The 13822-nt window shown below is 41.2% G+C and overlaps 1 protein-coding gene across 1 annotated transcript in view; it reads left to right on the top strand.

Moving 5' to 3' along the window:
- The window catches only part of Cachd1 (cache domain containing 1), a 220339-nt gene that overhangs the window by 85678 nt on the left and 120839 nt on the right, over positions 1-13822 (top strand). The gene's annotated exons all lie outside the window — the stretch shown is intronic.

The following is a 13822-nucleotide window of genomic DNA, read 5'->3' as shown; positions in this document are numbered from 1 at the left end:
CCGCTTTTGATTGGTAGTTTGTCAGCCTTATGAAGAGAATTCTAATAGCTGTCTCATGAAGTTCTGACGATGAAGTGGTGAGATCAATGAAATCAAAGTTAGCTCATCTTGGTGGAAGAAGGCTCTGGCATCAAAGCAGCTAGTGCACGCGGGCTTCATGGTACTTTTTATATCCTCTTTCTAGACCCCCTCCTTTCTTTTCTTTCTCTTCTTTTAGTGCTCTGTGCAGTCAAGATACTTAAAGGCCAGATTCTGTTCATTTATAGCTAGCTGGCATGGAGTGCACTGCCTCCTGCATTAAGACATGGTGTTGGTGAGCTTGACCATAAATAATTAGCGGGGGTCTGAGAAGCGTGGTCAAAAGGAGCAGGCTTTAATTTCAGTTAATCCATGGACTTCGTTCCAGCCTGACTGTTGACAAGTAACTTGAAGCTAGGTTTGAAACTTCAGTGAGAAACAGAACCAAGCTACAAACCAGGGTGCAGCAAAGAGGGCTTGCACAGGATAAAAAGGCAAATATAATAAAATGTGTAATGATGTAAATTCTGAGTTCCTTCTGTTCTTTGATTCATGGAGACAGCTTGACCGTATCTGAGCTTTTAAAGCGTGCTCTCAGAAGAAAGGCTTTGCATCAGGATGAACTTCTTATAGGCTAGTTATTTATTTAAAATTGAGTGGAGAGCTAAGCTCATCATTTCCTGTTTATCGGCGGGGGGGGGGGGGGGGGGCGCATGTTTTAGTCACTTTTAAGTAGAGATTCCGGTCTCATTTTTCTTAGTTTTAGATACGGTTCCAGACCAATGGCCCGAAATTGCAGTGGTGTGCTACACTGAGTTTGTCTTCCTACGTTCTGACTTTAGCTTCTTCCAGAGAGCTTGAAGGCACTTCAGAATGGTTGAGTCTAGAAGTGTGGTTATGGACTACAATTTCTACACAAAGCCTGCTCGTTAGGGGAGACGGGTTTGGTAGACAACTGCTATTTGATAACCCTTTAAAGAATGTGATCTAGGGTATCAGGTTAAGCCTCTTTTCTTGAAGTAACAGATACAGGTTCTTACATGGGCTGTTTCCGAACATGCAGCTGTTTTGTGTTTTGGGGCTGACGTCATTGCTAAACCGGCTATGAGCAAGCTTGGAAGCCTTCAATATAATTGTTAGAAATTATAGCAACTGACAGAGCACCTACAGAACACTGGTGGGAGGCCATTTCATTACATTATGGCCAGATAACCTTCAGAAGCAGACTGTCCTGCCATAGAGGAGACAGAGGCCACAAGAGGTGAAACGAGTTATCTGTACTCTTATAACTGTTAAGTAGGGGAATGAGTTTTCAGAAATCAGTGTGACTCCAACATATGTTGACTGTTCTTTTTGACCGTTTACTTTATTGTGTGCTTTCACTAAAAACAGACATTGCTGCCATACTATCTTCACCTGAAAACTCCACCAGACAAGTCCCCATCTGCTCCACCTGCCTTCTCACTGACAGTCAAATTGTTCTTTCCTAAACGGAACCAAGAATTACTTACCTATAACTGCTCCAGTTATAGGTAACTGCCAGACACACACACCTGCCAGAGCCCCCCAAGCAAAGAGGGTCTTATGTCTTCTCTCTAGATAGGAGAAAATCGCACCATTGTTGTTTCAACTAAAATTTAATATGCGCAAGTCCTGAGAAGTTTCTTCTGTATCATGATTTCTAGATAATCTCAGTACTGTGATCCATTTAACAATAATAAAATTGTGTGGTTGCTTGTTTATGAACAATTTGTCACTTCCCTGAGATGATGCACCTACAGTTTCCCCCAATTTATAGCGAAAAGAGATTCCTGACTAAGAACTAGACATAGTGGCTGGTGAGATGGCGCAGCAGGTAAAGTCACTTGCCCTCTTCTGAGTTTGATCTCCAGAGCCCACACAAAGGTAGCAAGAGAAAAACAACTCCACGGGATTGTCCTCTAACCCTTACAAATGTGCCACGACACAAACCAACATCCCTCCCTCCCCCATCCACAGTAATAATAATTAAAAACCTCTGGACCCTATGATACAAGACAGTTCCCAGGACAAAATCTGCAGGAACATGTTCGTTCATCTATCATGATTCTGCTTCTATGAAACATTCCCTAATACAGTCATTCATGCCTACATCTCCTTTGAACTTCAGAACATTAGTAACTAATTAATCACTAGTAACTAATTAATCTGTCTTTCCAAAAACTTGTAAAATGTAACTAATGTGTAACGATGTTATAAAGCAGGCTGGAGAGATGGCTCAGCAGTTAAGACCACTGGCTGCTCTTCCAGAGGACCAGGGTTCAATTCCCAGCACCCAATGGCAGCTCACAACTGTCTGTAACTCCTGTTACAGGGGATCCAACACCTTCACGCCCACATGCAGGCAAAATGCCAATGTACATAAAATACAAATAAATAAATTATAAAAAGGAAGTTATGCAACCTAAAAGGTATGCTCTAAGGAAATAGATGAAAATAAATGTATCAACTTGGACTTTGAAGGCCCTTGAATGACCTGCCAAAGAGGATGTCCTACCCTTTCTCTCAGAGGTTGTTATTACTCAACCCTGTAGAGGTCACTAAACAGCCCTGGCCAGCCTCGAAATCACTCTGTAGACCAGGCTGGCCTCAAACTCACAGAGATCTGCCTGCCTCTGCCTCCTAGCATGGGGATTAAAGGGGTGAACCACTAAACCCCGCTACTCTCATTTTATTAATCATTTCCTTGCTTGATGTTTTGGTTTGTTGTATACATATTACTCCCTGTCTTAGAGTTTCTATTGATGAAGCAAAACACCATGACCGAAAAAGCAAGTTGGGGACAAAAGGCTGACACTTTCAGATAGCTGCTCATCACTGAAAGAAGTCAGGACAGGAACTCAAACAGGGCCAGAACCTAGAGGCAGGAGCTGATGTAGAGGTCGTGGAGGGATGCTGCTTACTGGCTTGTTCCTTATGGCTTGCTCAGTTTGCTTTCTTACAGAACTCAGGCCCAACAGCCCAGGGATGGACCCTCCCACATGGGTTGGGCCCTTCCCCATTGATCACTCATTAGTAAAATTCCCTTCAACTGAATTTATTTTTCTTTTCTTTTTATTGTTTTGGTGGTGGAGTGGCTTTGTTTGTTTTTCTGAGACAGCGTTTCCCTGCGTATCGCTGGCTGTCCAGAAACTCCTTCTGTAGACCAGGCTGGTCTTGAACTTAAAGAAATCTGCCTGCCTCTGTCTCCTGAGTACTTGGAGTAAAAGGCCTGTGCCACTATGTCCAGCTTCAGCCAGATCTTATGGAGGCATTTTCTCATTAGAGGCTCCCTCCTCTCCAAAGACTCTAGTGTGTGTCAAATTTTCATAAAACTATCATGCACACTCCCCAAATTAATTTTTAGTTTGGCTGTTTTTGTTCTTAACATGAATTTTAAGTGTATTGTTTCTACTTGTATATCTTGTTGCTTTCACTCCATTGGTTATTTAGGAGCCCATCAGCCCAACTGATGACATCTACAGTTGGGTTCATTATAATGTTTAATTCTATGGTATTGCAGAATTTGTCCTTTATGGATCCACTTTATAATGGAGTTTTTTTTGGATCGTTTCTGTTGTATTGTTGAATTGTGTTCACATTTCCACATAGTTTGGATAGGCTAAGTTCCTTCAATCACAGGAACTTGTTTCTGCCACCATTTCATTGCTGTGCGCTGTGTTTGTGTCTCCATGTGCTTCCCAGGCCTGAGTGGAGGCATGGTAGGGAGGGCCTGCTGGATTTCACTGGAGAATCACTTACAAGCTCAGTCTTGAGAAAACCTGGCTCACAGCCATGGCCTTGGGTTACTCTCCTAGAACAGAGTTGTGGATTTACTGAGGTGTTCAATACTTGGTAGTTTCTGTCTTTTGCCAAGTTCAGATATCTAAAAGGTATCTTAAAAGTTAGTTGAATTCAGGCAGCAGTGGCCCATGCCTTTAATCCCAGCACTCAGGAGGCAGCGGAAGGTGAATCTCTGAGTCCGAGGCCAGCCTGGTCTATAGAATGAGTTCCTGGACAGTCAGAGCTGCACAGAAAAACCCTGTCTTGAAAAACCAAAAGAAAAAGAAGTTACTTGCAGTGACCTTTTGCATGTTTACAGTGTGTGTGTTTCTGGTTGTTTTCAATTGAGTTTAGGATCTTATGCATACTAGGAAAATGCTGTGCCACCTTTTGTTGAGTTGTTTTTGTAGCTAGTCCATTAATACCTTTTTGGCATTATTTATTGAATTATTTTAGAAATGCTGTACGATATATTCTAAACCAGCCATACCCAAAGAGATGACTCTGTAAAGATAAAGATACTGCATGTCCATGCTACCTGGTCAACCAGCCACTAGCCACATATGTCTCTCCATCACCTGAAATGTGTACAGAGATTCTGACTGATTAAACTTAAATTTTTACTTCACTTTAATATAACTATGCTGGCTGTGCCTTGTGTATTTAGACTCCATTTTTTTCTCCCACATTTCAACTTGTCCCTTTCACTTTAATATATCAGTTAAAGAAGTAAAAATTTGATTCAGTTTTTAAAGCTCAGAAGGTGAAAGTGCTTGTTGCCAGGTCTTAATGGCCAGTGTTCCATCCCTAAGACCTATCAGAGTGACACATTTTTACAATGTACAAAAAGTTTATTCCACAACAATTATTGTTAGATTTAGTTTAATGTCTGTGTGTGTATGAGAGAGAGAGAGAGAGAGAGAGAGAGAGAGAGAGAGAGAGAGAGAGAGAGAGAGAGAGAGCATGTAGTGCCCATGGGAGCTAGAGGCATCAGATCCCATTCAGCTGGAGTTATAGGTGGTTGTGAGCTGCCTGACCTGGGTACTGGCAACCAAGCTTAGGTCTGACATGGAAGCAGTACTCATTCTTAACTACTGAGCCCCTGAGTATATTTGAAGGATTTTTTTTTAACAAATATGTTATGTGCATGTGTGTTTTGCCTGCATGTATGTCTGTGTACCATGTACGTGTTTTGAAGTCAGAAGAGGGTATCATATCTCATAGAACTGGAGCTACAATTTTAAGCTACTATGTGGGGGCTGGGAATTGAACTCAGATCCCCTGGAAGAGCAGCAAGTACTCTTAACCATTGAGACATCTCTCTAGTCCCCCTGGTTATACTATTATAATTAGTGTTGACATCTGGTGAGGTAATGTCACTCTTTCCACTTAAGTTTCTTGGTTTTCTGTGTGGTTTCCCATGCTAGTCAAGTCCTAAGAATATCTCTGTCCTTGGTGTTCAGCCCTGTAACCAGAGTGTACATTCAGGGTCTCCAGATCTTGTACAAACTCTTAAGAATGGAAGCAGATGTTGATTGACACTGGATTTCTACCTACATATTCTACTCTGAGGACATATCTCTGAGGACACAGTGTCCCCCACAGGAATTTTATTTTCACTGATTCCATTGTCCTCTTCATTATAGAGACAATTATAACTGATTGTAGGATATATTTGAGAAGGAAAAAAATAGGTTGATTCTTGACCTTTCTGCTCACAGTTTTTTGTTTTGTTTTTTAAGACAGTCTCATAGAGCCCCAGGTGACCTCAAATGTTCTATGTAGCTGAGGATGACTTTAGAATAATGATCTTTTGCCTTTACCACTCAAGTGCTGGGATTTTAGGAGTCTGTCATCCAGTTTTATGCAGCACTAACAATTGAACCCAGGGCTTCATGCTTGCTACACAAACACTTTACCCACTGAGCTCTATCTCTTGCTCCTTTGTTCCCAATTTTAACTCACAGTCTTTAGAAGAAGTACTATATTTGGGGTACAATGATGTTTATACACACGTGGACACACACACACACACACACACACACACACACACACACACACACACCAGTGTGTAAAATCCTGCAGAACATTCTCTGTCACTTTTCCTTTAAGAAATCCTTTAAGAATCCTTTTCCATGGATTTTGTTGCCTGTTTTTGCTAATAAGATCTTCTTGAGAGTCATATCTTATTTGTGCACATCATGGAACTTGGCAGGAAATCTCATGTGTTGTTAATAGCTTTGGCTAAGGGAGCAAAGTAATTAACACTAATAAAAAACATTTCATGATTCTTGACTCTTACCACAAGATTTTCTATGGTGTACGGTTTTTCCTGCTTTTACCCATTATGACTTTTACATTAACCCTCAGAGCCTGGGTCTAAATTGCTTAACAGTGTGTTTTAAGTCTTTGAGTTTGCTGTATGCAGTTTTCTTGCAAAGAGATGGTGGCAGCAGCCTCAGAATGAGAAAATTCTATCCCACACCTCCTTGTGAGGAATCCTTCTCGTAGATGCACACTTTGAGTAATTCAAGGCATTGAGTCGTACACACACATAAGGGCATTATGTGAACTTTAATCTGAATCAAGAAAAACAAATTTTTGAGCAAGTGGCCCCAAAAGTAGCAAAATGAGCTCCCTAAGGGCAAAGCGGGCAAGAGGAAACAAAAGGAGACAGAGCTTCTGGGGTGCTGGCTTCATCCCCTAAAGGAGCCCGAGCCACCTTGGACTTTCTTCAACACTTCCATCCTTTTTCCTCAGTTGCTTCTGTAATTATATTTATTAATAATTGACTTAACAAAATGGCAAATAATCTTCATTATTAATAATTCCGGAGCTGTTCAATTGCTGGCAGCAATGGTTTTAGAGGACTGCAGAGATCTTTTAAATGGGCAACTGTGGGCCATGTATTCAGGAAGGGAACCTGGCATTGGTCAAGGCTGTCTGCAGGCAGCTTGCCCCATTCTCCCTTTTACTTTGGCCTTCAGTATCTTACCCATCAGGTGAAAACAGCCTGTTCTTCTGCATTAAAAACACAGACACACAGACACAGACACAGACACACACAAACACACACACACACACACACACACACACACACACACACACACACTCGCAGAGAGAGAGAGAGAGAGAGAGAGAGAGAGAGAGAGAGAGAGCCACTACATCCTCTGCCTACTATCCCATTTCTTTCTTGAAAGCACAGCCCATTCAAACAATTACCTAGTCCTATATTTGGCCCTATTCAAGGCCACCCATGACCTCTATGTTGCTAATTAAGTGACCTTCATTTATATAACTAAGGGGAATATGAAACAGTGATTTTCTTTTTTTCTTTTTGTTTTTTTTTAATTTGAATTAGAAACAGGATTGTTTTACATGACAATCCCAGTTCCCTTCTCCCACCCATCCTCCCCTACTGCCCCCGCCAACTAAAACCCTACCTATCACATATCCTTTCTGCTCCCCCTGGATGGTGAGGCCTTCCATAGGGTGTCATCAGAGTCTATCGTATCCTTTGGGATAGAGCCTAGGCCTACCCCCATGTGTCTTGGCTCAGGGAGTATTCCTCTATGTGGAATGGGCTCCTAAAGTCCACACCTATGCTAGTGGTAAGTACTGAACTACTACAGGAGGTCCCATAGATTTCCAAGGTTTCCTCACTGCAACCCATGTTCCTCGCGTCTGGATCAATCCCATGCTGGTTTCCCAGCTATCAGTCTGGGGAGCAAGAGTTCCCCGATGTTCAGGTCAGCTGTTTCTGTGGGTTTCACCAGCCTGGTCGGGACCCCTTTGGTCTTCACTTGTCTTTCTCTGCATCTGGATTCCAGTTCAGTTCAGTGGTTAGTTGTGAGTGTCGGCTTCTACTTTCACCAGCTGGTGGATGAGGTCTATCGGGTGGCATGTAAGTCAGTCATCAATCTCATTATCAGGGGAGGGCATTTAAGGTAGCCTTGCCTCTGCTTAGATTGAAACAGTGATTTTTATCTTTTAAAAATATAGTATTTGTTTCTATTTTATATGTATGAGTGTTTGCTTGCCTGTGTATAGGTTGTATACTTATAGAATTCAGAAGAGACTGACTGGTTCCCTGGAACTGGAGTTACAGACAGTTGTGAGCTGCCATGTGGGTGCTGGGAACCAAACCTGGGTCCTCAGCAGTCAAGAGCAGGTGCTCTTGACTGCTGAGCCATCTCTTTAGCCCCTTCCATCTTCTTGATCGATCTTTTGTTTACTGTGGGTCTTCCAGACAGCACTGTTGCTTCCTTGTTGGTCTGAGCATCTTTCCTTCCTTGGCGTTCGGCCTGCCTTGCTCCCTAGATTCTTTTTGTTGTTACTGTTTGTCATTTTTGTTTTGTTTTTGACACAGGATCTCGTTATATAATCCTGACTGTCCTGGAATCATTGTGTAGACCAGGCTGGCATCAAAGTCACAGATCCTCCTGCCTCTGAGTCATCCTGCACTGGGATCAAAGATGCTTGCCACCACACTGGCCCAGCTCCCCAGACTCTTGTTTTCCTTTTCCCTGATCCATTGATTCATTTTACATGGCACATGGGTACTGAATGTATATGATTGCTGTATAAATAATCCTCCATCTTTTTCTTTCCAAAGCAATAAGATTAAAGCACTTTTTTTTTTCTGTAAATGTTTGACAGAATCGATCTTAGCATCATGTAAATGTCTAGTTTCCTTTGTGGAAAGAATTCTGATCATTCTATGTTTTCACTAAATGTAGGAGGTTTGGCTTGTACCTGTGGTAGTCTTCTGATTGTTTATTAAGATTTTTCATTTCATCTTTCATCAATTTTAGTAAGTTGTTTATTTTCTTCTCTCATGATTTTTGTCCTTTTATCAATTTTTTTGGCACAGATGTGTTTAAAAAGTTTGTAAAGATAAGGTTATTATAAAGATTTATTCATCTTATATTATGTATATGAGTGTTTTTCCTGTATGGATGCATGCACACTGTGGGCATATCCAGTGCCCACAGAAGTCCTAAGTGAGTCTCTGATTCTCTGGAACTGGAGTTTCAGATGGTTGTGAACCGCCATGTGGGTGTTGGGAACTGAACCTGGGTCCTCTTCAAGAACAATAGGAGTTTTAACCACTAAGCTATCTCTCCAGTCACTTTCTTACCTTTTTAATATCAATGGGCTAGAAGAAGAACAATAGAACAAAATTGAAGCATTTATCTAAGTATTCTTTATCATTAAAAACTTGGGAGTCAGATATCAGGGCAAGATCGGAGCATGGGTGGAAAAGCTACCAGTGACCTCTTCTCTATCACCCCCCTCTCTGAATCTTTCTAAGCCCCTCCCTACTACTTCCTGTATCTATATATGTGCTGGATCCTCCAAAACCTCTATGGCTAATTTTGGTCAGGTAGTATCTAGTTCCACCCTCTAATTCAAGGTAAACTTTTTTGCCAGTCTTCAGAGTGTCAGAGTGGAATTAAAATATCCTACAACACAAAATCAGTAACATTGGCCTAGTCAGTGGAAAGACTGATAAAAGTGATAAACTTTTAACCGACGGAGAATGAGGAAGACTAAAGAAGTAAATTCATTAATAGTAGCCTTTTTTGTTTTGTTTTGTTTTTCGAGACAGGGTTTCTCTGTGGCTTTGGAGGCTGTCCTGGAACTAGCTCTTGTAGACCAGGCTGGTCTCGAACTCACAGAGATCCACCTGCCTCTGCCTCCCAAGTGCTGGGATTAAAGGCGTGAGCCACCACCGCCTGACTAGTAGCCTATTTTTCAAACAGTGGGCTTGGATTCCTTAATTTTCTTTTGTGTGTTTTCTGTTTCACATTCCTTTATTTCTGCATACTTATTTCAACATTAATGGTCATGTTAACAACTCCCCTACCGCCCCCCCTCACCACTTCTCAGCCCTCAAATTACTTACCATTTGCTTGTAGTGCCTTTTCATGGGTCTTCCCTTTCCCTTTCCCTTTCCCTTTCCCTTCCCTTCTGCTACTCACAAAAACTTTTACCCTTGTAATTTTATAGGGCCATGGTCACAACAGTGTCCTTTATGCTAACATTGTCTGTTTTACATGACAAACTGCGTAGGATAGCGCTGCTACTTTTCCTTAAGTTGCTGTATTCAAAAATGTTGATGTCAGAAAGAGAAGCTCTTGTGTAACATCTATATTCGCATGTCCAGTGCTATTTGTTTCTCTCTAGGACATCCACTGATGATGTCTATAGTGCAGACATCCAGAAGACAAACCCTCAGAGCTTTTCTTTGCTTCATGCATTCTGAAAATTTTCCTGCCTCATCTTTTCTCTTACATGCCTTAGACTCAAACCAAATTCTGGGGAGTGAGGCCGTTCAGCTGGTAGGTGGTGACCTGGTAGGTCACTGACTGCTGTGACCTGCACCTGGGCACCAGAAGGAAGTCCACAGCTGAGCAGCAGTCGGGGGGAGAGTCTAATTCTGGTTTGACTATTTTTTCTTTTAAAAAATGTTTATCTTATTTTATGTGTATGTACTTGAGCGTATGTGTTATGTACCACTTGTGTGCAGGTGCCCAAACAGGCCAGAAGAGGGCATCAGATCTCCAAGAGTTAGAGATAAGGCTCTTGGGATCCTGGGTGCTAGATGCAGAATCCTGGTCCTCTGCAAGAACGACAAGTGCTCTTCACAGCTGAGCCATCTCTTCAGCCCCTCCTCACTTTTCTCTTTATGCTGTGAGAAGCACTTCGCTCTTTGCCAGATGCTTTCATTTCTAGTCATGAATCAGTGAAAATGATTACCCTGCATATGTTTTTTGATTTTTCTTTCCTCTGGTTGGTCTCCAGGTTTTCTTTTCTTTTCTTTTCTTTTTCTTTTTCCTTTGAGGAATTTGATTACGACTGACTAGGCACAGTTTTATATGTATTCTGCTTGGGGGTGGTGTGGTGGTTTTTGTTGTTTTTTTGTTTGTTTTGTTTTTGTTTACTTGTTCTGAGCTTTCTGAATCTGTGAATGTGTCATTCATCAAATGCCGGCATCTGAGGGATATTATTTCTTCAGCTGTCTTTTCACCATGATTTTCTGCTCTCCTGGACCCTGACCACAAGGATGCTGGGTACTTCCCTCTTTACAAAAACCACACGACTCCGTCTCCCTCTCCTCCTGCTTCTTCTTCCCCTCTCAAATCTTCAGATTGCATCCCTTTTACGGACCTATTAAGTTTACCCTTGGCTTAATTCTGTAGTTAAGTCTCCAGTTCATTTATTTCTAAATTTCACATATACTTTTCCATTTCAAGATTTCCATTTCTTTCTTTTAAATTTTTCTGCTGATACTTCTTTTTTTCACAATTCATAAGCATGTTTATCTTTACAAACCTGAGCATAATTATAATAGCTACCTATGATTCTTTAAATGATTCTAACATCTAAAACATTATTTGAGTGAAAATGGTTGGCACACATCTTTAATCACAGCTCTCTGTGCATTCAAGGCCAGCCTGGTTTCCGTAGTGAGTTTCAGGCCAGCCTGTATAGTAAGATTCTGTCTCAAAAGTTAAAAAGTCATTTATTAATATTGTTTGTGGGGGTAGAGGTGGCCCATGTACTACAGTGTACATGTAGAGGTCAAAGGTCAACCTCTTGGAGTTGGTATTTCCATCTGCATTTCCAAGGCTTACTGAGATCAAACTCTGGTCAAAGGCTTTCATGTAGATCTGTTTTTCTGCTGAGCCACTTTGCCTATCCCTGAACATGGGAAATTTATCATGCTTGGCAGCTTATTCTCAAAATTAGTTATATTTATAATTTTATTGATATTCAAAAACACAAGTTGCATCTTGGTTATTATGAAAACAAATCTTTATAAATTCTGTTTCTCTGAGTATTATTTTTGTGTATTTGTTTTAATAGGCAATTGCCCTGCTAGGACGCAAATTCAGTATGTTTCATGGACAGCAGCTTATATGTCAGCTCATTTTATCCACATCTAAAGATAGGGCTATAAATATATTTCTGGCCCCAAAGGTGTCTCAACACATTTTTTTTAATGATATACATCTATTCTGGTAACACTTTTCTTAGTTTTCTGAATTATTATTTGATAGAGGAAATTTTACCTGAAAGATATCATTCACTGAAACATACTTAAAAAAAAAAAAGCAGCATAGTGGCTTTATAATATAAATGCCATTCAGTCACAAGGGAAACATCAAGGCAGCAAAATGTACACCCAGACATTTGCACTTCACCTTTCACAGGGAAGCCCTTGAAGGGAGTTTCATGCTGCCACTCACTCCAAGAATCTCCCCCCTTAAAGAGATTGTTAGCTAAGAGGCACCCTGACCCAGTCAGCACTCTGTGTGCTAAACTGTTAATGGTCAGCCCTGACCAGTGTAATGTTTCAAAACTCTAGAGCAGGGAGGAACTTCAGAGACCATGGAGACAAGACCAGTGAGGTTATGGGCCTTTGGACACTTCTGGTAGGAGATGAAGACCTTATCATTTGAGGTAGAAAACTTGAGAACTCTCTGTCACTTACTAGCTGGTTTTTGACTGAATGTTTAACCTTTTGGTACCTATTTTCATTTTGTCTGTAACACAGAGATAATGGTCTGTCTTGAAAGTCCATTGAAGCCTGTGGTTGGCACAGAGTGGACATTCAATATTCTGCTTCCAGATATCAAAAGGTGATGAGTGTTAGTATAAGGGGAAATGAGTGAGAAGGTTCCTTATTTTTCTTCTGTAAGATGAGTTCTCTCGGGTGAAGCCAAGAGAGGACGATCTGCAAACATTCAGAGGGGGATTTTCAAAAGAAGTGGATCACAGAAAGGCCCTGAAAGGGGCAAGTCCTAAATAGAAGCCTTATTAACTGAGATTATAAAACTGGACCCATATATTAGTTTTTTCATTTCTATTTCTTACTTCAACTCCCAGAAACACTCCAGCATAAGAAAGTTTGATTATGTTGTCAAAGCATGTACTGAACCATACAAGAAAAGGTTGTGTAGCGCCATCGTGGAAGTATGTTGGTAAAAAGTTTGCTTATGTTGCCAAACTATGTACTGTAACACAGGAAGAATCAAGGCAAGAAGAGGCTCTGCAGGGCTCAGAGGGTGTCTTAGTTTCAAGAATGCTTGTCTGGCTTGCATGGAGCCCTGGACTCTATCACAAGTGTCATGTAAATGGAGTGTGGTGGTATATATCTATAATCTCAGCACTCAGGTTGTAGAAGCAGGAAGATTAGAAGTTCAAGGTTATCCTTGGCTACATAGTAAGTCCACAGCTAGGATGGACTACATAAGACACTGTCTAAAAATAAATTAGGAGGGGCAGCAGAAGAATGACATTGTTGTCTTTGAACCCTGATATCAGCTAATATTCATTTAAAAATGACTGGAGATATTCTTTCACTCAATATTCACATTTCCAGAAGCTTGCAGGCTCTGGTTTTGTGTGGATACTGCAGTAAAATATGCTCATGATTCAGACTAGAGAAAACCCAGTGCTGGGATGGGTGGATCCCAATTTTTCTAGGGCCCCAGGCCATTTTCCCATTTGTGCCCAGGGTTGTTAGTTTGTTTAAAATCCTGGTTGAGTTCACTCCTCTCTTATCCACATTTAACTAGCTGAGTGCTAGCATTCACTAAAGGTAAGCATTCACTAAAGGTTGGTTGAATATGTGAATGAAAAGCACTGAATGTTTAGGAAGTCTAGAGAGGCAGAGAGGTACCAAAGCCATTCAGATGGGAATTAACAATGAATCACTGAAGGCCAGAGCAAACAGATAGTTTCCTGCCCACCTGAGCCCAGCAAGTTTGCTTGGGTGTCCAGGTCTGCTTAACTCCTGCTCTGCAGAGAACAAGAAATTTTTTTTCACTTTAGCAACCCTCATTCTGTATTTATGACTACAAAACCCCCGGGTGCTTTGTGAAAGAGAGGGGTAGTGATGGTTGTTCTGAGAGTCTGAAAGGAGAGATGACAGTGAAAATACCCGTATTTCTTATTGACTCATCAAGATGATAAACACTTTCAGCAAAGTGAC

This window comes from Cricetulus griseus, chromosome 2 (assembly GCF_003668045.3).
Source record: "Cricetulus griseus strain 17A/GY chromosome 2, alternate assembly CriGri-PICRH-1.0, whole genome shotgun sequence".
Classification (NCBI taxonomy): Eukaryota; Metazoa; Chordata; class Mammalia; order Rodentia; family Cricetidae; genus Cricetulus; species Cricetulus griseus.
The sequence above is the reverse complement of the archived record's forward strand: the minus strand, read 5'-3'. Positions and strand labels throughout refer to the sequence as shown.